This window comes from Polyergus mexicanus, unplaced genomic scaffold, assembly GCF_030449975.1.
Source record: "Polyergus mexicanus isolate NDT 795.1 unplaced genomic scaffold, iyPolMexi1.0 SCAF_22, whole genome shotgun sequence".
NCBI lineage: Eukaryota > Metazoa > Arthropoda > Insecta > Hymenoptera > Formicidae > Polyergus > Polyergus mexicanus.
Genome location: NW_027223342.1, coordinates 1,246,779 through 1,273,746, shown reverse-complemented (window position 1 = coordinate 1,273,746; position 26,968 = coordinate 1,246,779). Strand labels below are relative to the sequence as shown.

Genomic DNA, 26,968 nt, shown 5'->3' with positions numbered 1-26,968 from the left:
TGAATTATGAGTGGACGATATCCGATCTTTCATTACATTAAAAAATTACGTTGCGCATGTGTATTGCTTTGTTATTTTCATTCAATTGCGATCTGTGCAAAGAAAAACCATCCATGATAATTTCTACAGATCGCCCATAATTGTTTGTTTGATCACAAAAGATAAATACTAATACAATTACCTATTTTATTTGTCTGTGGCGTCAATTTTTATTAGAAGACTTTAATTAAAAATTTTATATTCATAATTGTAAACATACACACAATTTATTGTTTTATCGTAAAGCATCTTTGAAATTATACTTTAAACTTTAAACTAAACTTTGTTTATATAATATAAATAAGATTAATATTTCTTTTCTGCAACATACAGTTGTGTTTTAACATTAAAGCATCTTTGAAATTATACTTTAAACTTTAAACTAAACTTTGTTTATATAATATAAATAAGATTAATATTTCTTTTCTGCAACATACAGTTGTGTTTTAACATTGCCATTTGAATTGCTATTTTACTTTATGTGTGTATGAACGTGCAAATAAAAATAGTTTATATAATATAAAATATTCTAAATTGAATTATGCAATTATTCGAAATAAGGGATTAACATTAATCACAAAACGTAGCATGAATATTTATTAATATGAGATATATATATTTTGATATATATAATAATAAAATAGCGTAACATCATATTATATTTTACATAATTCTAATAGCAAAAATATTAAGGCATATTACGCACGCGCGCCCGCCGAAAAAGCGGTATAAATAGGACACGTCCACCTGCGTGCAACGGCGATCATCCATCGGCCGTTGCATTCCTGAATTCCACGGGAAAGACCATACCGGACGAAACGACAACGCGCTATCCGCAAACCGACAATAATTCCGCGACCGCCATTTACGAAATCGGCCTCGCCATTAATACGGCGCGCTAAGTCCCGCTCAGGGGGAGGATCTATATCCTGCCGCGACATCGATCGACGTACGCGAATCGATACAAGCGCGGTTAAGTACCGCCCACCAACCCGACCGAAATTACCGCCCACCGGCCCGACCAAAATTACCACCCGATAACTGGTGGTCTCAGCCACCTCTTTGCTTATCGTGTTATCCCAATACTTTTGCGGATTTTGAAGCATTAAACTTTCCGCTTTCTATAATTTACCTCCTTGCTACCTCTTTGCTTATCGTGTTATCCTGATACTTTTGCGGATTTTGAAGCATTAAATTATCCGCTTTCTATAATTTAACTCTGTGCGACAGAGTTCTAATAAAATAAAACATTAACATAAATTATATACACACAATATACTCTCTCTTTCTCTATCTCTTTGGCATATAATATAATTACATATATATATATATATATATATATATATATATATATATATATATATATATATATACGTACGTGTATTAAATTTTAATTTATTAATTGTATTTCTCTGAGATTTTCTATTTGTCAAGTATGACCTGTAATTATTTTCTATACAGAATCTTATTATTCCTAACTAATTTTTGATACTATTACCAAGTGACTTATAACTTTATCATTTAATTAATTATAAAATTGTTTTCTAATACTAATAAATTATTTTATAGTTTAAATAAAAATATTAAATTGCAAATTTAAAGAAATTTTTTAAAAGATAATAAATTAAAATAAAAGAATTATAAAATATATTATATATTAAACTTTGAAGATTTAGAGTTTTTATTAACTTAAAATCTTAAAATAATTTAAATAAGTAAAATTATTAAAGATATAATTATTCTAAAATATGTTAATAATGATAATTTTTTAAAATTAATAAAATTAAATTTAAAATAATAAATATTATTAAAAAGTTTAGATTTAAAAATAGATAAAAATATAGTTATATTTATTAAATTAATGTAATTGTGTATGTAATGTATTATAATGTTAATAATTTTATTAATTAAAAATTTTATTATAAAATTATAAAAAATTAAAAAAATTTTAGTTAAATTTAAAATAATAAAGTTTCGAACGACGCGTTAATTTCTTAAAAAATTACTGTGATTTACGAGATAGATTCATTAGACGCGAATGACCCAGGAAAAGACGTCGCGATTTTCGCCAGCTTAATTCCTTTAATAATCGTAAGCTTATTAATTTCAAAATTTTAATGCGTCAATCCTTGTAGCGGAGATCATGTAGAACAATGTCTTTCTTGAATAATATCGATATTTTTAACGGTAATCGAAATCAAAGCGAATAATGTATCTGACGTAAATGATTTCGGCAAAAGCGTCGCGATTTCGGCTCGCTTTATCGCTTTAATAATCGTCATCTTATTAATTTTATAAATCTAATACGTCAATCTTTGTAGCGGAGAGCATGTAGAATAATGTCTTTCTTGAATAATATCGATATCTTTAACGGTAATCGAAATCAAAGCGAATAATGTATCTGACGCAAATGATTTCGGCAAAAGCGTCGCGATTTCGGCTCGCTTTATCGCTTTAATAATCGTCATCTTATTAATTTTATAAATCTAATGCGTCAATTCTTGTAGCGGAGATCATGTAGAATAATGTCTTTCTTGAATAATATCGATATTTTTAACGGTAATCGAAATCAAAGCGAATAATGTATCTGACGTAAATGATTTCGGCAAAAGCGTCGCGATTTCGGCTCGCTTTATCGCTTTAATAATCGTCATCTTATTAATTTTATAAATCTAATACGTCAATCTTTGTAGCGGAGAGCATGTAGAATAATGTCTTTCTTGAATAATATCGATATCTTTAACGGTAATCGAAATCAAAGCGAATAATGTATCTGACGCAAATGATTTCGGCAAAAGCGTCGCGATTTCGGCTCGCTTTATCGCTTTAATAATCGTCATCTTATTAATTTTAAAAATCTAATGCGTCAATCCATGTAGCGGAGATCATGTAGAACAATGTATTTCTTGAATAATATCGATATTTTTAACGGTAGACGAGATGTAAGCGAAGAATATGTTAGACGTGAAGAACTTTCTATAATTTACCTCTTTGCTACCTCTTTGTTACCTCTTTGCTTATCGTGTTATCCGGATACTTTTGCGGATTTTAAAGCATTAAATTTCCCGTTTTCTATAATATACCTCTCTGCTACCTCTTTGCTTATCGTGTTATCCGGATACTTTTGCGGATTTTAAAGCATTAAATTTCCCGTTTTCTATAATATACCTCTCTGCTACCTCTTTGCTTATCGTGTTATCCGGATACTTTTGCGGATTTTAAAGCATTAAATTTCCAGCTTTCTATAATTTAACTCTGTGCGACAGAGTTCTAATAAAATAAAACATTAACATAAATTATATACACACAATATACTCTCTCTTTCTCTATCTCTTTGGCATATAATATAATTATATATATATATATATATATATATATATATACGTACGTGTATTAAATTTTAATTTATTAATTGTATTTCTCTGAGATTTTCTATTTGTCAAGTATGACCTGTAATTACTTTCTATACAGAATCTTATTATTCTTAACTAATTTTTGATACTATTACCAAGTGACTTATAACTTTATCTTTTAATTAATTAATTATAAAATTGTTTTCTAATACTAATAAATTATTTTATAGTTTAAATAAAAATATTAAATTGCAAATTTAAAGAAATTTTTTAAAAGATAATAAATTAAAATATAAGAATTATAAAATATATTATATATTAAACTTTGAAGGTTTAGAGTTTTTATTAACTTAACATCTTAAAATAATTTAAATAAGTAAAATTATTAAAGATATAATTATTCTAAAATATGTTAATAATAGTAATTTTCTAAAATTAATAAAATTAAATTTAAAATAATAAATATTATTCAAAAGTTTAGATTTAAAAATAAATAAAAATATAGTTATATTTATTAAATTAATGTAAGTATACATTAAAATAAAAGAATTTTAGGGATTCTAGATAGATTAAGAGATAATATTAGGCATATTAAATTAAAATTAATATAGGAGTAATTATTAAAAAAAAATTAGACGATAGTTTAAAATGAGAAAAAATAAGGAAAGTAATAAATAAGATTAGCCTATAAATAAATATATAAATTAATCATAATAAATTTTTTAAAAAAATTAATATTAATATTCATCTGGTTTGATTAATTGATGAGTATGTTAATAAAGTTTTAAAATTAAGTAAATTAATTATTTTAATGGTAGAGATATATGAAGATGAAAGAATTAAAAACTATATGAATAAATTATTTATTTCAATAATTGAAAATATATAAAATGGAGTAACTTTTTGAATAGTTAATAAGATAAACAATGTATTTCATGGCATAGTTAAAGATATTAAAGGTATTCATAAATGAAAAGGGGGAATTCTTAATTTTAATATTAAAGATATGATAAAATTTAAAATAAAAAAGTCATAATTGTTAAAAAATAAATTATTAATTATTAAGGAAAAAATCATTATTAAAGACGCTATAACTTGAATAATATAATATAATAAAGTTCCGAACGACGCGTTAATTTCTTAAAAAATTACTGTGATTTACGAGATAGATTCATTAGACGCGAATGACCCAGGAAAAGACGTCGCGATTTTCGCCAGCTTAATCCCTTTAATAATCGTAAGCTTATTAATTTCAAAATTTTAATGCGTCAATCCTTGTAGCGGAGATCATGTAGAACAATGTCTTTCTTGAATAATATCGATATTTTTAACGGTAATCGAAATCAAAGCGAATAATGTATCTAACGCAAATGATTTCGGCAAAAGCGTCGCGATTTCACCTCGCTTTATCGCTTTAATAATCGTCATCTTATTAATTTTAAAAATCTAATACGTCAATCCTTGTAGCGGAGAGCATGTAGAACAATGTCTTTTTTGAATAATATCGATATCTTTAACGGTAATCGAAATCAAAGCGAATAATGTATCTGACGCAAATGATTTCGGCAAAAGCTTCGCGATTTCGGCAAAAGCGTCGCGATTTCGGCTCGCTTTATCGCTTTAATAATCGTCATCTTATTAATTTTATAAATCTAATGCGTCAATTCTTGTAGCGGAGATCATGTAGAATAATGTCTTTCTTGAATAATATCGATATCTTTAACGGTAATCGAAATTAAAGCGAATAATGTATCTGACGCAAATGATTTCGGCAAAAGCGTCGCGATTTCGACTCGCTTTATCGCTTTAATAATCGTCATCTTATTAATTTTAAAAATCTAATCCGTCAATCCATGTAGCGGAGATCATAAAGAACAATGTATTTCTTGTATAATATCGATATCTTTAACGGTAGACGAGATGTAAGCGAAGAATATGTTAGACGTGAAGAACTTTCTATAATTTACCTCTTCGCTACCTCTTTGCTTATCGTGTTATCCTGATACTTTTGCGGATTTTAAAGCATTAAATTTCCCGTTTTCTATAATTTACCTCTGCTACCTCTTTGCTCTTCGTGTTATCCGGATACTTTTGTGGATTTTAAAGCATTAAATTTCCCGTTTTCTATAATTTACCTCTGCTACCTCTTTGCTTATCGTGTTATCCGGATACTTTTGCGGATTTTAAAGCATTAAATTTCCCGTTTTCTATAATTTACCTCTGCTACCTCTTTGCTTATCGTGTTATCCTGATACTTTTGCGGATTTTGAAGCATTAAATTTCCAGCTTTCTATAATTTAACTCTGTGCGACAGAGTTCTAATAAAATAAAACATTAACATAAATTATATACACACAATATACTCTCTCTTTCTCTATCTCTTTGGCATATAATATAATTATATATATATATACGTACGTGTATTAAATTTTAATTTATTAATTGTATTTCTCTGAGATTTTCTATTTGTCGAGTATGACCTGTAATTACTTTCTATACAGAATCTTATTATTCCTAACTAATTTTTGATACTATTACCAAGTGACTTATAACTTTATCATTTAATTAATTAATTATAAAATTGTTTTCTAATACTAATAAATTATTTTATAGTTTAAATAAAAATATTAAATTGCAAATTTAAAGATATTTTCTAAAAGATAATAAATTAAAATATAAGAATTATAAAATATATTATATATTAATCTTTGAAGGTTTAGAGTTTTTATTAATTTAAAATCTTAAAATAATTTAAATAAGTAAAATTATTAAAGATATAATTATTCTAAAATATGTTAATAATAGTAATTTTCTAAAATTAATAAAATTAAATTTAAAATAATAAATATTATTAAAAAGTTTAGATTTAAAAATAAATAAAAATATAGTTATATTTATTAAATTAATGTAAGTATACATTAAAATAAAAGAATTTTAGAGATTCTAGATAGATTAAGAGATAATATTAGGCATATTAAATTAAAATTAATATAGGAGTAATTATTAAAAAAAAATTAGACGATAGTTTAAAATGAGAAAAAATAAGGAAAGTAATAAATAAGATTAGCCTATAAATAAATATATAAATTAATCATAATAAATTTTTTAAAAAAATTAATATTAATATTCATCTGGTTTGATTAATTGATGAGTATGTTAATAAAGTTTTAAAATTAAGTAAATTAATTATTTTAATGGTAGAGATATATGAAGATGAAAGAATTAAAAACTATATGAATAAATTATTTATTTCAATAATTGAAAATATATAAAATGGAGTAACTTTTTGAATAGTTAATAAGATAAACAATGTATTTCATGGCATAGTTAAAGATATTATAGGTATTCATAAATGAAAAGGGGGAATTCTTAATTTTAATATTATATGTGTGCAGATTCTTTGCATATTTGAAAAGATATATTTGTTTCAATAAATTTTTAAAATAAATCTACAATTTCAAAACCAAATTTTATCGTCCAAAATATTGAAATTTATTTATGTGGAACATGTAGTCGAATTACAGTATATTCAACTTGCATTCCTACAGGTTGATTCTTTTTATCTTGAGTTTTCATTATTGTGCTTAAATTTAACAATATACATATTTGCATATGTTAATATATATTATTATGCTAATATGTCTTTTGAATTAAAATTATACATAATCTAAGTTACGATTTTTAATAAAAATGTAATATACCTATTGATATAAGTTGTGTTATTTATATCTTGTTGTAATGCACAATATAGTTTAATCTTACATAAATTCTGAAAAGTTCTAACTTTTTAAAAAACTTTGTATCTCCAATGACATTGTGATAGTTGAATTATGAGTGGACGAGATCCGATCTTTCATTACATTAAAAAATTACGTTGCGCATGTGCATTGCTTTATTACTTTCATTCAATTGCGATCTGTGCAAAAAAAAACCATCCATGATAATTTCTATAGATCGCCCATAATTGTTTGTTTGATCACAAAAGATAAATACTAATACAATTGCCTGTTTTATCTGTCTGTGGCGTCAATTTTTATTAGAAGACTTTAATTAAAAATTTTATATTCATAATTGTAAACATACACACAATTTATTATTTTATCGTAAAGCATCTTTGAAATTATACTTTAAACTAAACTTTGCTTATAATATAAATAAGATTAATTTTTTTTTTCTGCAACATACAGTTGTGTTTTAACATTGCCATTTGAATTGCTATTTTACTCTATGTGTGTATGAACGTGCAAATAAAAATAGTTTATATAATATAAAATATTCTAAATTGAATTATGCAATTATTTGAAATAGGGGATTAACATTAATCACAAAACGTAGCATGAAAATTTATTAATATGAGATATATATTTTGATATATATAATAATAAAATAACATAACAGCATAATTCTAATAGCAAAAATATTACTTGATGAAATTTTTCTCACAATATCATATACATCATTATTACCATAAAAGCTCACAATAATTGAGAATTCTGCAGAATATATCATACCATAATCACTTACACATAATTTTTTTATGCCATATTTTATTTTTTTTTTAAGTGCATTTTAATCTTAAATATTATAGCCCAAATATTAAAGCAAGTTCCTTAGAGATTCTCTCAAATATACTCTCTATTGTAGAAAGCATTACGTCCATTAGATCCCTCTAAAATGCAAGAAAGTAAATAAAATTTAATTTTTACTTTATTTCTATATAAAAATATAACCAAAATATATAAAAGATATTGTGGTTATACAATATATTCTTTATTATTAACATATTAACAATAAGTATTACACAATTTTTTATGTAAGTATTTTCTTATTTAAAAAATAAAAAAAACCTTCCATTAGCATTTGATATTAATTTTACGAATTATTTTATATACACACAATAATACAGTTTTCGCATATATATATATATATATAATTTTTAACAAAAACATTAAAAAATATGTAATACTGTTTGTTTCATGACATTATGTGAAGAGAGAGGAAGAGAACATTATTAATTAAATGTACAGTAATTTAACTCTGTGCGACCTCTTTGCTTATCGTGTTATCCTGATATTTCTGCGGATTTCGATATATGCAATAAAATATTCATTTTTTAAATGTCGTTAAAATAGCCTTTTGACATCCATATATATATATATATATATATATATATATATATATATATATATATATATAATGTAATTGTACATAAAATATTTCGGCATCGACTTTTCAATAACATGTTATTCAGCCTTGGTGGCGTAAACATTGGCGCGCTATTGTTTACGTATCATGATTTTGTTATCACTCATACAGCGACACTTGAATAAGAACTATAGTGGGGTGAGACGCTCCGTCGACATCAAATTCCTTTCTTATGTATTATCATTCACACGACGACATCCGCGCAGTAAAGTAGCTGTGCGAGACGCTCCGTCAAATTCGTTTCCTAAACGCGATCGCGACAAATACCGGAAAATAATTTGATAAGATAATTATCTACTTATCTTTTAAATACATTACCACAATAAGAAATAATTATTTCTTCAAAAATAAAATTTAAAATTAAATATATTTTCGACGCTTTATCGTTTGACTTTTACCAGCATCTAAATATGATTCGGATTAAGATCGAGCAATTAAACAATCGATTCGCAAAAGCGAGTAATTAATACAAGACTTCGCGATACATCAATCGTTTAATAAATATAATTAATCATAATTTAAAATATATTTTATATAAACTTTAATATATTCCGCGTATATATATATATATATATATATATATATATATATATATATATATATATATATAATTGTACATATAAAATATTTCGGCAACGACTTTTCAATAATATGATACTCGGTCTTGGCGGCGTAAAAATTGGCGCGCTATTGTTTACGTATCATGATTTTGTTATTACTCATACAGCGACACTTGAATAAGAACTATAGTGGGGTGGGACGCTCCGTCGATATCAAATTCTTTTCTTATGTGTTATCATTCACACGACGACATCCGCGCAGTAAAGTAGTTATGCGAGACGCTCCGTCAAATTCATTTCCTAAACGCGATCGCGACAAGTATCAAGGAAAATAATTCGATTTTGTCGCCCGCTTTGCTCGAAGTAATCGGTGAATTGCTGATTTGTCGACTCGAAGTGTGATTCTCACGTGAAGCGAGATTCGATCGTGCCGAAATTCGAAAATGCGGGAGTGTCGTTTAAAGTATCGCGCGTATAAGTGCGGAAGTAATCTTTTAATAAAAGTGCGGGAGTGCCGTTTAAAGTATCGCGCGTGTGAATCAATCTGAGAGGAGGAGGAGGCCTAGGAGAGGCATCGGGCACTGATGGAACAACTCTATGGTAAGTAATTTGTTATTTGTATATTAATTATTTATTAATTGCGTACGTACAATTTAATTTACATAATTAATCGCGTAATTTGGCTTTTTATTTATATGATTTAAACAAGAGGGAATTAGAGAAAAAGATTTTTATATGAAAGCTATAATCTTATAAAAGTTTTTACTTTTAGATTATAGCTTATGTATGGAATTATTAGTAGTAGTGTTTTTTTCAAAATTTATAAAATTGTTTTATTAATCTGCGTATTATTATATCCATCGAATGTAAAATTCAATGTGTATAATAAATTTTTTTAAATATTAATTATTTTGAGTATTGCTACAATTTGCATCTTCTATTTGTATGTTACAGATCAATGTAGTAGTGACCCTGACATTCTGAGAGGAGGAGGAGGCCTAGGAGAGGCTTCCTGCATCGGCGGAGCAACCCTAGGGTGAGTATTTATTATTTGTATATTAGTTAAATTAGTTAAAAGTCGCGTACGTGCATTAATTCGATCTTATTATTTGAATGAATGAAACAAGAGAAAATTGGAAGGAAAACCTTTTACATAAATCCTATAAATGTTTCAATGTGAAAGAAAATCTTTTTATAATTTATAAAGTTATTTATTTATATAAAGTTTCTTTGTTAGTATTGTGTATTCATCGGATGTATAAATATTTCGAAATATTAATTATATTTCGCCGCTATAATTTGGATTTTATATTTATATGTTACAGACAACGTAGCGACATAGCCTCAAGACCAACAACTCCGCTGTTGCGCATCAGTGCCGGTGAGTGACAAACTTTTATTTAATTTTAAAGTAACGGATTTATAGAAATTGTAGATATAGATTGTAGATTGTAGATTGTAGATAAATCCATTGCTTTCAAATGGATGAGCTAAAACAGTTGAATGGAATAATTTTTATTAAGGTCTCTTGATATGCATTGCATCTATTGCAAAAATAAATTAAAGTCCAAATTAAAGAAGGAAGATTATAAAAAAAATATTTTATATATTATATATTATATATTATATATTATATATTATATATTATATATAAAATATTATATATTTTTTGGATATAAAATATTTTTTTTTTTTATTGATAAATTCTGTTTCATTTGTTTAATGAAGACATTAAAATAAATTTATTAATTATATAACATAGTAATAATTTATTCATGTATTCATACATCGATTTTATACTAATTTTGTTATAGCCCATTCATCTATATTATTATATCAATTAAAGTTTTACTTTAATTGATGTAAAGCCAAATTATCGATCTATTAAATTATATAAAATATAAACGCTTTATTATTTTTATTTTAATATAAATTATATATTATTATAAATAATATTATATTATTATAAGAATTTCAATCAATTAATTTTAATTGATAATTTGGCATTATATTAATTAAAGTAAAGTTATATTAATGCATGACAAACGATCGTAAACGAGCGTAAATTTCCGCTCATTCACCGGCGATGATAATTAGCCGGCAACGGAAGGAATTTCTTCCTTCATTGATCTCCCATAAAGGGCGAAGCTACATTTCTGACTAAATAAATAGTCATAATAAATATGGCCAGGATGAATGAAAGGTAAGTTCAACTGGCCCAACGGAAGCAGCATACGGTAATTCTATTAGGGCACGCGAGTAGGGTACGCGAGTAGGGCACGCGAGTAGGGCACGCGAGTAGGGTATATAATTGCTATTTTACTCTATGTGTGTATGAACGTGCAAATAAAAATAGTTTATATAATATAAAATATTCTAAATTGAATTATGCAATTATTCGAAATAAGGGATTAAAATTAATCACAAAACGTAGCATGAATATTTATTAATATGAGATATATATATTTTGATATATATAATAATAAAATAGCGTAACATCATATTATATTTTACATAATTCTAATAGCAAAAATATTAAGACATATTACGCACGCGCGCCCGCCGAAAAAGCGGTATAAATAGGGCACGTACACCTGCGTGCAACGGCGATCATCCATCGGCCGTTGCACTCCTGAATTCCACGGGAAAGACCATACCGGACGAAACGACAACGCGCTATCCGCGAACCGGCAATAATTCCGCGACCGCCATTTACGAAATCGGCTTCGCCATTAATACGGCGCGCTAAGTCCCGCTCAGGGGGAGGATCTATATCCTGCCGCGACATCGATCGACGTACGCGAATCGATACAGGCGCGGTTAAGTACCGCCCACCAACCCGACCGAAATTACCGCCCACCGGCCCGACCGAAATTACCGCCCCATAACTGGTGGTCTCTGCTACCTCTTTGCTTATCATGTTATCCTGATACTTTTGCGGATTTTGAAGCATTAAATTACCCGCTTTCTATAATTTAACTCTGTGCGACAGAGTTCTAATAAAATAAAACATTAACATAAATTATATACATACAATATACTCTCTCTTTCTCTATCTCTTTGGCATATAAGATAATATATATATATATATATATATATATATATATATATATATATATATATATTATCATTAAATTAATTAATTATAAAATTGTTATCTAATACTAATAAATTATTTTATAGTTTAAATAATAATATTAAATTGCAAATTTAAAGAAATTTTTTAAAAGATAATAATTTAAAATATAAGAATTATATAAAATATATATCATATATTAAACTTTGAAGGGGTTTAGAGTTTTTATTAAATTAAAATCTTAAAATAATTTAAATAAGTAAAATTATTAAAGATATAATTATTCTAAAATATGTTAATAATGGTAATTTTTTAAAATTAATAAAATTAAATTTCAAATAATAAATATTATTAAAAAGTTTAGATTTTAAAATAAATAAAAATATAGTTATATTTATTAAATTAATGTAAGTATACATTAAAATAAAAGAATTTTAGGGATTCTAGATAGATTAAGAGATAATATTAGGCATATTAAATTAAAATTAATATAGGAGTAATTATTAAAAAAAAAAAATTAGAGAATAATTTAAAATGAGAAAAAATAAATAAGATTAGCCTATAAATAAATATGTAAATTAATCATAATAAATTTTTTAAAAAAATTAATATTAATATTCATCTGGTTTGGTTAATTGACGAGTATGTTAATAATATTCTAAAATTAAGTAAATTAATTATTTTAATGGTAGAGGTATATGAAGATAAAAGAATTAAAAAATATATGAATAAATTATTTATTTCAATAATTGAAAATATATAAAATGGAGTAACTTTTTGAATAGTTAATAAGATAAACAATGTATTTCATGGCATAGTTAAAGATATTAAAGGTATTCATAAATGAAAAGGGGGAATTCTTAATTTTAATATTAAAGATATGATAAAATTTAAAATAAAAAAGTCATAATTGTTAAAAAATAAATTATTAATTAAGGAAAAAATTAATATTAAAGACGCTATAACTTGAATAATATAATATAATAAAGTTCCGAACGACGCGTTAATTTCTTAAAAAATTACTGTGATTTACGAGATAGATTCATTAGACGCGAATGACCCAGGAAAAGACATCGCGATTTTCGCCAGCTTAATCCCTTTAATAATCGTAAGCTTATTAATTTCAAAATTTTAATGCGTCAATCCTTGTAGCGGAGATCATGTAGAACAATGTTTTTCTTGAATAATATCGATATTTTTAACGGTAATCGAAATCAAAGCGAATAATGTATCTGACGCAAATGATTTCGGCAAAAGCGTCGCGATTTCACCTCGCTTTATCGCTTTAATAATCGTCATCTTATTAATTTAAAAAATCTAATACGTCAATCCTTGTAGCGGAGAGCATGTAGAACAATGTCTTTTTTGAATAATATCGATATCTTTAACGGTAATCGAAATCAAAGCGAATAATGTATCTGACGCAAATGATTTCGGCAAAAGCGTCGCGATTTCGGCAAAAGCGTCGCGATTTCGGCTCGCTTTATCGCTTTAATAATCGTCATATTATTAATTTTATGAATCTAATGCGTCAATTCTTGTAGCGGAGATTATGTAGAATAATGTCTTTCTTGAATAATAAAGCAGTGGTATCAACGCAGAGTACTAAAGCGAATAATGTATCTGACGCAAATGATTTCGGCAAAAAGCGTCGCGATTTCACCTCGCTTTATCGCTTTAATAATCGTCATCTTATTAATCTTAAAAATCTAATACGTCAATCCTTGTAGCGGAGAGCATGTAGAACAATGTCTTTTTGAATAATATCGATATCTTTAACGGTAATCGAAATCAAAGCGAATAATGTATCTGACGCAAATGATTTCGGCAAAAGCGTCGCGATTTCGGCTGGCTTTATCGCTTTAATAATCGTCATATTATTAATTTTATAAATCTAATGCGTCAATTCTTGTAGCGGAGATTATGTAGAATAATGTCTTTTTTGAATAATATCGATATCTTTAACGGTAATCGAAATCAAAGCGAATAATATATCTGACGCAAATGATTTCGGCAAAAGCGTCGCGATTTCGGCAAAAGCGTCGCGATTTCGGCTCGCTTTATCGCTTTAATAATCGTCATATTATTAATTTTATAAATCTAATGCGTCAAATCTTGTAGCGGAGATTATGTAGAACAATGTCTTTTTTGAATAATATCGATATCTTTAACGGTAATCGAAATCAAAGCGAATAATGTATCTGACGCAAATGATTTCGGCAAAAGCGTCGCGATTTCGGCTCGCTTTATCGCTTTAATAATCGTCATCTTATTAATTTTATAAATCTAATGCGTCAATTCTTGTAGCGGAGATCATGTAGAATAATGTCTTTCTTGAATAATATCGATATCTTTAACGGTAATCGAAATCAAAGCGAATAATGTATCTGACGCAAATGATTTCGGCAAAAGCGTCGCGATTTTGGCTCGCTTTATCGCTTTAATAATCGTCATATTATTAATTTTATAAATCTAATGCGTCAATAAGCAGTGGTATCAACGCAGAGTACTGTCTTTTTTGAATAATATCGATATCTTTAACGGTAATCGAAATCAAAGCGAATAATATATCTGACGCAAATGATTTCGGCAAAAGCGTCGCGATTTCGGCAAAAGCGTCGCGATTTCGGCTCGCTTTATCGCTTTAATAATCGTCATATTATTAATTTTATAAATCTAATGCGTCAAATCTTGTAGCGGAGATTATGTAGAATAATGTCTTTCTTGAATAATATCGATATCTTTAACGGTAATCGAAATCAAAGCGAATAATGTATCTGACGCAAATGATTTCGGCAAAAGCGTCGCGATTTCGGCTCGCTTTATCGCTTTAATAATCATCATCTTATTAATTTTATAAATCTAATGCGTCAATTCTTGTAGCGGAGATCATGTAGAATAATGTATTTCTTGTATAATATCGATATCTTTAACGGTAGACGAGATGTAAGCGAAGAATATGTTAGACGTGAAGAACTTTCTATAATTTACCTCTTCGCTACCTCTTTGTTACCTCTTTGCTTATCGTGTTATCCTGATACTTTTGCGGATTTTGAAGCATTAAATATTCCGCTTTCTATAAGTGACCTCTTTGCTACCTCTTTGCTCATCGTGTTATCCTGATACTTTTGCGGATTTTGAAGCATTAAATTTCCCGTTTTCTATAATTTAACTCTGTGCGACAATATACTCTCTCTTTCTCTATCTCTTTGGCATATAATATAATTATATATATATATATATATATATATATATATATATATATATATATATATATATATATATATACGTACGTGTATTAAATTTTAATAAAGTTTTATGATAAAGTTTAAAATAAAAAAGTCATAATTGTTAAAAAATAAATTATTAATTATTAAGAAAAAATTAATATTAATATAAAGACGCTATAACTTGAATAATATAATATAAAAAAATGATTTTTTTATTAATTAATTTTATACATAAGTGACAAATAAATAAGAAATTATTGATTTCTATAAAAAATCATATTATAAATAAGTTAGAAACAAATAAAGTAATTAAAGCAAAATTAATTAAATTTAAAACAATAAAAAATTTATTAAATAAATTTAAAAAAAATAAAAATAAATATTATAATGTTAATAATTTTAATAATTAAAAATTTTATTATAAAATTATAAAAAATTAAAAAGATTTTAGTTTAATTTAAAATAATTCATTTACATTGAAACGATTAATATTTTATAATATTAATGTACTATATATTAAAATTTTAATAGATAAATAAATTATTTTTTCTTATATTTAATAAAAATAATTTTTAAATAAAATTTTATAAAATTGAAATTATTGACTTTATATTTTAAATAAGAAATTTTTAATATATTTTATTTAGTTTTAGTAATGATATTAAAATAATTATTTTAAATTATAATTTAAGGTAATGTAAATGAATGGTATTTATGTATAAAATAGTAAATTTTATTTATTGTACATTTTGTATCAGGATTTATTATATAAATAAAGAGTTTATAAATAAAATTTTTCGATATAAAAAGAGTTAAATATAAATAAAGGTTAATGTTAAATAATTATTTTAAATTTTCATTTAGTGAAGAAATGTTATTCGATTTTTTTGTTATCTAGTTTTTTTTCATATAAATTTAATTTAAATATAAATTGTTAATTATAATTAATTATTAATAAATTAATTAAATATAAAAATTTATATTAGATATTTACGGGATAATCTGTGAGTTAGTTTAAATGAAAATATATATTAAATAAATTAAATTGTAAGTAGTACAAATATTTTATAATTTAAAATTTTTTGAAAAAATTTAATAATTTATATTTATTATTGATTATTAATTATATTAATTAAAAATAAATTTATTTATAAATTTTAATAATTTGAATTATATTTAAAAATTTAAATAATTAAACAAATATTTATAATTATAAAAATTATTGATTAATTATGATAAAATTAATATAAATATTCTTAATAAAAATAAATAACTTATTTATATGAATATAATAAATTTATTAGAGAAATTAGGCAAAAATTATATTAATTATTAATAGATTCATTAGACGCGAATGACCCAGGAAAAGACGTCGCGATTCTCGCCAGCTTAATCCCTTTAATTATCGTCAGCTTATTAATTTTAAAATTCTAATGCATCAATCCTTGTAGCGGAGATCATATAGAACAATGTCTTTCTTGAATAATATCGATATCTTTAACGGTAATCGAAATCAAAGCGAATAATGTATCAGACGCAAATGATTTCGGCAAAAGCGTCGCGATTTCGGCAAAAGCGTCGGGATTTCGGCTCGCTTTATCGCTTTAATAATCGTCATATTATTAATTTTATAAATCTAATGCGTCAATTCTTGTAGCGGAGATCATACAGAACAATGTCTTTCTTGAATAATATCGATATCTTTAACGGTAATCGAAATCAAAGCGAATAATGTATCTGACGCAAATGATTTCGGCAAAAGCGTCGGGATTTCGGCTCGCTTTATCGCTTTAATAATCGTCATATTATTAATTTTATAAATCTAATGCATCAATTCTTGTAGCGGAGATCATGTAGAATAATGTCTTTCTTGAATAATATCGATATCATTAACGGTAATCGAAATCAAAGCGAATAATGTATAAGCAGTGGTATCAACGCAGAGTACTGTCGCGATTTCGGCTCGATTTATCGCTTTAATAATCGTAAGCTTATTAATTTTATAAATCTAATGCGTCAATTCTTGTAGCGGAGATCATACAGAACAATGTCTTTCTTGAATAATATCGATATCTTTAACGGTAATCGAAATTAAAGCGAATAATGTATCTGACGCAAATGATTTCGGCAAAAGCGTCGCGATTTCACCTCGCTTTATCGCTTTAATAATCGTCATCTTATTAATTTTATAAATCTAATGCGTCAATCCATGTAGCGGAGATCATGTAGAACAATGTATTTCTTGAATAATATCGATATTTTTAACGGTAGACGAGATGTAAGCGAAGAATATGTTAGACGTGAAGAATTTTCTATAATTTATCTCTTTGCTACCTCTTTGTTACCTCTTTGCTTATCGTGATATCCTGATACTTTTGCGGATTTTGAAGCATTAAATATTCCGCCTTCTATAAGTGACCTCTTTGCTACCTCTTTGCTCATCGTGTTATCCTGATACTTTTGCGGATTTTGAAGCATTAAATTTCCCGTTTTCTATAATTTAACTCTGTGCGACAATATACTCTCTCTTTCTCTATCTCTTTGGCATATAATATAATTATATATATATATATATATATATATATATATATATATATATATATATATATATATACACGTACGTGTATTAAATTTTAATAAAGTTTTATGATAAAGTTTAAAATAAAAAAGTCATAATTGTTAAAAAATAAATTATTAATTATTAAGAAAAAATTAATATTAATATAAAGACGCTATAACTTGAATAATATAATATAAAAAAATGATTTTTTTATTAATTAATTTTATACATAAGTGACAAATAAATAAGAAATTATTGATTTCTATAAAAAATCATATTATAAATAAGTTAGAAACAAATAAAATAATTAAAGCAAAATTAATTAAATTTAAAACAATAAAAAATTTATTAAATAAATTTAAAAAAAATAAAATTAAATATTATAATGTTAATAATTTTAATAATTAAAAATTTTATTATAAAATTATAAAAAATTAAAAAGGTTTTAGTTTAATTTAAAATAATTCATTTACATTGAAACGATTTAAATTTTATAATATTAATGTTCTATATATTAAAATTTTAATATATAAATAAATTATTTTTTCTTATATTTGATAAAAATAATTTTTAAATAAAATTTTATAAAATTGAAATTATTGATTGTATATTTTAAATAAGAAATTTTTAATATATTTTATTTAGTTTTAGTAATGATATTAAAATAATTATTTTAAATTATAATTTAAGGTAATGTAAATGAATGGTATTTATGTATAAAATAGTAAATTTTATTTATTGTACATTTTGTATCAGGATTTATTATATAAATAAAGAGTTTATAAATAAAATTTTTCGATATAAAAAGAGTTAAATATAAATAAAGGTTAATGTTAAATAATTATTTTAAATTTTCATTTAGTGAAGAAATGTTATTCGATTTTTTTGTTATCTAGTTTTTTTTCATATAAATTTAATTTAAATATAAATTGTTAATTATAATTAATTATTAATAAATTAATTAAATATAAAAATTTATATTAGAAATTTACGGGATAATCTGTGAGTTAGTTTAAATGAATATATATATTAAATAAATTAAATTGTAAGTAGTACAAATATTTTATAATTTAAAATTTTTTGAAAAAATTTAATAATTTATATTTATTATTGATTATTAATTATATTAATTAAAAATAAATTTATTTATAAATTTTAATAATTTGAATTATATTTAAAAATTTAAATAATTAAAAAAATATTTATAATTATAAAAATTATTGATTAATTATGATAAAATTAATATAAATATTCTTAATAAAAATAAATAACTTATTTATATGAATATAATAAATTTATTAGAGAAATTAGGCAAAAATTATATTAATTATTAATAGATTCATTAGACGCGAATGACCCAGGAAAAGACGTCGCGATTCTCGCCAGCTTAATCCCTTTAATAATCGTCAGCTTATTAATTTTAAAATTCTAATGCATCAATCCTTGTAGCGGAGATCATATAGAACAATGTCTTTCTTGAATAATATCGATATCTTTAACGGTAATCGAAATCAAAGCGAATAATGTATCAGACGCAAATGATTTCGGCAAAAGCGTCGCGATTTCGGCAAAAGCGTCGGGATTTCGGCTCGCTTTATCGCTTTAATAATCGTCATATTATTAATTTTATAAATCTAATGCGTCAATTCTTGTAGCGGAGATCATACAGAACAATGTCTTTCTTGAATAATATCGATATCTTTAACAGTAATCGAAATCAAAGCGAATAATGTATCTGACGCAAATGATTTCGGCAAAAGCGTCGGGATTTCGGCTCGCTTTATCGCTTTAATAATCGTCATATTATTAATTTTATAAATCTAATGCATCAATTCTTGTAGCGGAGATCATGTAGAATAATGTCTTTCTTGAATAATATCGATATCATTAACGGTAATCGAAATCAAAGCGAATAATGTATCTGACGCAAATAATTTCGGCAAAAGCGTCGCGATTTCGGCTCGATTTATCGCTTTAATAATCGTAAGCTTATTAATTTTATAAATCTAATGCGTCAATTCTTGTAGCGGAGATCATACAGAACAATGTCTTTCTTGAATAATATCGATATCTTTAACGGTAATCGAAATTAAAGCGAATAATGTATCTGACGCAAATGATTTCGGCAAAAGCGTCGCGATTTCACCTCGCTTTATCGCTTTAATAATCGTCATCTTATTAATTTTATAAATCTAATGCGTCAATCCATGTAGCGGAGATCATGTAGAACAATGTATTTCTTGAATAATATCGATATTTTTAACGGTAGACGAGATGTAAGCGAAGAATATGTTAGACGTGAAGAATTTTCTATAATTTATCTCTTTGCTACCTCTTTGTTACCTCTTTGCTTATCGTGTTATCCTGATACTTTTGCGGATTTTGAAGCATTAAATATTCCGCTTTCTATAAGTGACCTCTTTGCTACCTCTTTGCTCATCGTGTTATCCTGATACTTTTGCGGATTTTGAAGCATTAAATTACCCGCTTTCTATAATTTAACTCTGTGCGACAGAGTTCTAATAAAATAAAACATTAACATAAATTATATACATACAATATACTCTCTCTTTCTCTATCTCTTTGGCATATAAGATATATATATATATATATATATATATATATATATATATATATATATTATCATTAAATTAATTAATTATAAAATTGTTATCTAATACTAATAAATTATTTTATAGTTTAAATAATAATATTAAATTGCAAATTTAAAGAAATTTTTTAAAAGATAATAATTTAAAATATAAGAATTATATAAAATATATATCATATATTAAACTTTGAAGGGGTTTAGAGTTTTTATTAAATTAAAATCTTAAAATAATTTAAATAAGTAAAATTATTAAAGATATAATTATTCTAAAATATGTTAATAATGGTAATTTTTTAAAATTAATAAAATTAAATTTCAAATAATAAATATTATTAAAAAGTTTAGATTTTAAAATAAATAAAAATATAGTTATATTTATTAAATTAATGTAAGTATACATTAAAATAAAAGAATTTTAGGGATTCTAGATAGATTAAGAGATAATATTAGGCATATTAAATTAAAATTAATATAGGAGTAATTATTAAAAAAAAAAAATTAGAGAATAATTTAAAATGAGAAAAAATAAATAAGATTAGCCTATAAATAAATATGTAAATTAATCATAATAAATTTTTTAAAAAAATTAATATTAATATTCATCTGGTTTGGTTAATTGACGAGTATGTTAATAATATTCTAAAATTAAGTAAATTAATTATTTTAATGGTAGAGGTATATGAAGATAAAAGAATTAAAAAATATATGAATAAATTATTTATTTCAATAATTGAAAATATATAAAATGGAGTAACTTTTTGAATAGTTAATAAGATAAACAATGTATTTCATGGCATAGTTAAAGATATTAAAGGTATTCATAAATGAAAAGGGGGAATTCTTAATTTTAATATTAAAGATATGATAAAATTTAAAATAAAAAAGTCATAATTGTTAAAAAATAAATTATTAATTATTAAGGAAATATTAATATTAAAGACGCTATAACTTGAATAATATAATATAATAAAGTTCCGAACGACGCGTTAATTTCTTAAAAAATTACTGTGATTTACGAGATAGATTCATTAGACGCGAATGACCCAGGAAAAGACGTCGCGATTTTCGCCAGCTTAATCCCTTTAATAATCGTAAGCTTATTAATTTCAAAATTTTAATGCGTCAATCCTTGTAGCGGAGATCATGTAGAACAATGTCTTTCTTGAATAATATCGATATCTTTAACGGTAATCGAAATCAAAGCGAATAATGTATCTGACGCAAATGATTTCGGCAAAAGCGTCGCGATTTCACCTCGCTTTATCGCTTTAATAATCGTCATCTTATTAATCTTAAAAATCTAATACGTCAATCCTTGTAGCGGAGAGCATGTAGAACAATGTCTTTTTTGAATAATATCGATATCTTTAACGGTAATCGAAATCAAAGCGAATAATGTATCTGACGCAAATGATTTCGGCAAAAGCGTCGCGATTTCGGCAAAAGCGTCGCGATTTCGGCTCGCTTTATCGCTTTAATAATCGTCATATTATTAATTTTATGAATCTAATGCGTCAATTCTTGTAGCGGAGATTATGTAGAATAATGTCTTTCTTGAATAATATCGATATCTTTAACGGTAATCGAAATCAAAGCGAATAATGTATCTGACGCAAATGATTTCGGCAAAAGCGTCGCGATTTCACCTCGCTTTATCGCTTTAATAATCGTCATCTTATTAATCTTAAAAATCTAATACGTCAATCCTTGTAGCGGAGAGCATGTAGAACAATGTCTTTTTTGAATAATATCGATATCTTTAACGGTAATCGAAATCAAAGCGAATAATGTATCTGACGCAAATGATTTCGGCAAAAGCGTCGCGATTTCGGCTGGCTTTATCGCTTTAATAATCGTCATATTATTAATTTTATAAATCTAATGCGTCAATTCTTGTAGCGGAGATTATGTAGAATAATGTCTTTTTTGAATAATATCGATATCTTTAACGGTAATCGAAATCAAAGCGAATAATATATCTGACGCAAATGATTTCGGCAAAAGCGTCGCGATTTCGGCAAAAGCGTCGCGATTTCGGCTCGCTTTATCGCTTTAATAATCGTCATATTATTAATTTTATAAATCTAATGCGTCAAATCTTGTAGCGGAGATTATGTAGAACAATGTCTTTTTTGAATAATATCGATATCTTTAACGGTAATCGAAATCAAAGCGAATAATGTATCTGACGCAAATGATTTCGGCAAAAGCGTCGCGATTTCGGCTCGCTTTATCGCTTTAATAATCGTCATCTTATTAATTTTATAAATCTAATGCGTCAATTCTTGTAGCGGAGATCATGTAGAATAATGTCTTTCTTGAATAATATCGATATCTTTAACGGTAATCGAAATCAAAGCGAATAATGTATCTGACGCAAATGATTTCGGCAAAAGCGTCGCGATTTTGGCTCGCTTTATCGCTTTAATAATCGTCATATTATTAATTTTATAAATCTAATGCGTCAATTCTTGTAGCGGAGATTATGTAGAATAATGTCTTTTTTGAATAATATCGATATCTTTAACGGTAATCGAAATCAAAGCGAATAATATATCTGACGCAAATGATTTCGGCAAAAGCGTCGCGATTTCGGCAAAAGCGTCGCGATTTCGGCTCGCTTTATCGCTTTAATAATCGTCATATTATTAATTTTATAAATCTAATGCGTCAAATCTTGTAGCGGAGATTATGTAGAATAATGTCTTTCTTGAATAATATCGATATCTTTAACGGTAATCGAAATCAAAGCGAATAATGTATCTGACGCAAATGATTTCGGCAAAAGCGTCGCGATTTCGGCTCGCTTTATCGCTTTAATAATCATCATCTTATTAATTTTATAAATCTAATGCGTCAATTCTTGTAGCGGAGATCATGTAGAATAATGTATTTCTTGTATAATATCGATATCTTTAACGGTAGACGAGATGTAAGCGAAGAATATGTTAGACGTGAAGAACTTTCTATAATTTACCTCTTCGCTACCTCTTTGCTTATCGTGTTATCCTGATACTTTTGCGGATTTTAAAGCATTAAATTTCCCGTTTTCTATAATATACCTCTTTGCTACCTCTTTGCTTATCGTGTTATCCGGATACTTTTGCGGATTTTAAAGCATTAAATTTCCCGTTTTCTATAATCTATAATTTACCTCTGCTACCTCTTTGCTTATCGTGTTATCCTGATACTTTTGCGGATTTTGAAGCATTAAATTTCCCGTTTTCTATAAGTGACCTCTTTGCTACCTCTTTGCTCATCGTGTTATCCTGATAATTTTGCGGATTTTGAAGCATTAAATTTCCAGCTTTCTATAATTTAACTCTATGCGACAGAGTTCTAATAAAATAAAACATTAACATAAATTATATACATACAATATACTCTCTCTTTCTCTATCTTTTTGGCATATAATATAATTATATATAATATAATTATATATATATATATATACGTACGTGTATTAAATTTTAATTTATTAATTGTATTTCTCTGAGATCTTCTATTTGTCAAGTATGACCTGTAATTACTTTCTATACAGAATCTTATTATTCCTAACTAATTTTTGATACTATTACCAAGTGACTTATAACTTTATCATTTAATTAATTAATTATAAAATTGTTTTCTAATACTAATAAATTATTTTATAGTTTAAATAAAAATATTAAATTGCAAATTTAAAGAAATTTTTTAAAAGATAATAAATTAAAATATAAGAATTATAAAATATATTATATATTAAACTTTGAAGGTTTAGAGTTTTTATTAACTTAAAATCTTAAAATAATTTAAATAAGTAAAATTATTAAAGATATAATTATTCTAAAATATGTTAATAATGGTAATTTTTTAAAATTAATAAAATTAAATTTAAAATAATAAATATTAGTAAATAGTTTAGATTTAAAAATAAATAAGAATATAATTATATTTATTAAATTAATGTAAGTATACATTAAAATAAAAGAATTTTAGGGATTCTAGATAGATTAAGACAATATTAGGCATATTAAATTAAAATTAATATAGGAGTAATTATTAAAAAAAAAATTAGACGATAGTTTAAAATGAGAAAAAATAAGGAAAGTAATAAATAAGATTAGGCTATAAATAAATATGTAAATTAATCATAATAAATTTTAAAAAAAAATTAATATTAATATTCATCTGGTTTGATTAATTGATGAGTATGATAATAAAGTTTTAAAATTAAGTAAATTAATTATTTTAATGGTAGAGATATATGAAGATGAAAGAATTAAAAACTATATGAATAAATTATTTATTTCAATAATTGAAAATATATAAAATGGAGTAACTTTTTGAATAGTTAATAAGATAAACAATGTATTTCATGGCATAGTTAAAGATATTAAAGGTATTCATAAATGAAAAGGGGGAATTCTTAATTTTAATATTAAAGATATGATAAAATTTAAAATAAAAAAGTCATAATTGTTAAAAAATAAATTATTAATTATTAAGGAAAAAATTAATATTAAAGACGCTATAACTTGAATAATATAATATAATAAAGTTCCGAACGACGCGTTAATTTCTTAAAAAATTACTGTGATTTACGAGATAGATTCATTAGACGCGAATGACCCAGGAAAAGACATCGCGATTTTCGCCAGCTTAATCCCTTTAATAATCGTAAGCTTATTAATTTCAAAATTTTAATGCGTCAATCCTTGTAGCGGAGATCATGTAGAACAATGTTTTTCTTGAATAATATCGATATTTTTAACGGTAATCGAAATCAAAGCGAATAATGTATCTGACGCAAATGATTTCGGCAAAAGCGTCGCGATTTCACCTCGCTTTATCGCTTTAATAATCGTCATCTTATTAATTTAAAAAATCTAATACGTCAATCCTTGTAGCGGAGAGCATGTAGAACAATGTCTTTTTTGAATAATATCGATATCTTTAACGGTAATCGAAATCAAAGCGAATAATGTATCTGACGCAAATGATTTCGGCAAAAGCGTCGCGATTTCGGCAAAAGCGTCGCGATTTCGGCTCGCTTTATCGCTTTAATAATCGTCATATTATTAATTTTATAAATCTAATGCGTCAATTCTTGTAGCGGAGATTATGTAGAATAATGTCTTTCTTGAATAATATCGATATCTTTAACGGTAATCGAAATCAAAGCGAATAATGTATCTGAAGCAAATGATTTCGGCAAAAGCGTCGCGATTTCGGCTCGTTTTATCGCTTTAATAATCGTCATATTATTAATTTTATAAATCTAATGCGTCAATTCTTGTAGCGGAGATTATGTAGAATAATGTCTTTCTTGAATAATATCGATATCTTTAACGGTAATCGAAATTAAAGCGAATAATGTATCTGACGCAAATGATTTCGGCAAAAGCGTCGCGATTTCACCTCGCTTTGTCGCTTTAATAATCGTCATCTTATTAATTTTATAAATCTAATGCGTCAATCCATGTAGCGGAGATCATGTAGAACAATGTATTTCTTGAATAATATCGATATTTTTAACGGTAGACGAGATGTAAGCGAAGAATATGTTAGACGTGAAGAATTTTCTATAATTTATCTCTTTGCTACCTCTTTGTTACCTCTTTGCTTATCGTGTTATCCTGATACTTTTGCGGATTTTGAAGCATTAAATATTCCGCTTTCTATAAGTGACCTCTTTGCTACCTCTTTGCTCATCGTGTTATCCTGATACTTTTGCGGATTTTGAAGCATTAAATTTCCCGTTTTCTATAATTTAACTCTGTGCGACAATATACTCTCTCTTTCTCTATCTCTTTGGCATATAATATAATTATATATATATATATATATATATATATATATATATATATATATATATATATATATATATATATACACGTACGTGTATTAAATTTTAATAAAGTTTTATGATAAAGTTTAAAATAAAAAAGTCATAATTGTTAAAAAATAAATTATTAATTATTAAGAAAAAATTAATATTAATATAAAGACGCTATAACTTGAATAATATAATATAAAAAAATGATTTTTTTATTAATTAATTTTATACATAAGTGACAAATAAATAAGAAATTATTGATTTCTATAAAAAATCATATTATAAATAAGTTAGAAACAAATAAAGTAATTAAAGCAAAATTAATTAAATTTAAAACAATAAAAAATTTATTAAATAAATTTAAAAAAAATAAAAATAAATATTATAATGTTAATAATTTTAATAATTAAAATTTTATTATAAAATTATAAAAAATTAAAAAGATTTTAGTTTAATTTAAAATAATTCATTTACATTGAAACGATTAATAAGTACTCTGCGTTGATACCACTGCTT

The 26,968-nt window shown here is 25.2% G+C and overlaps 1 long non-coding RNA gene across 1 annotated transcript; it reads left to right on the top strand.

Annotated features, from left to right (window-relative positions):
* The first annotated feature begins 9,619 nt into the window (after positions 1 to 9,619).
* Positions 9,620 to 10,538, top strand: LOC138942275 (uncharacterized). The gene is made up of 3 exons (XR_011448285.1): positions 9,620 to 9,757; positions 10,112 to 10,193; positions 10,483 to 10,538. It is a non-coding gene; the product is annotated as an uncharacterized lncRNA (long non-coding RNA).
* The last annotated feature ends 16,430 nt before the right edge of the window (positions 10,539 to 26,968 follow it).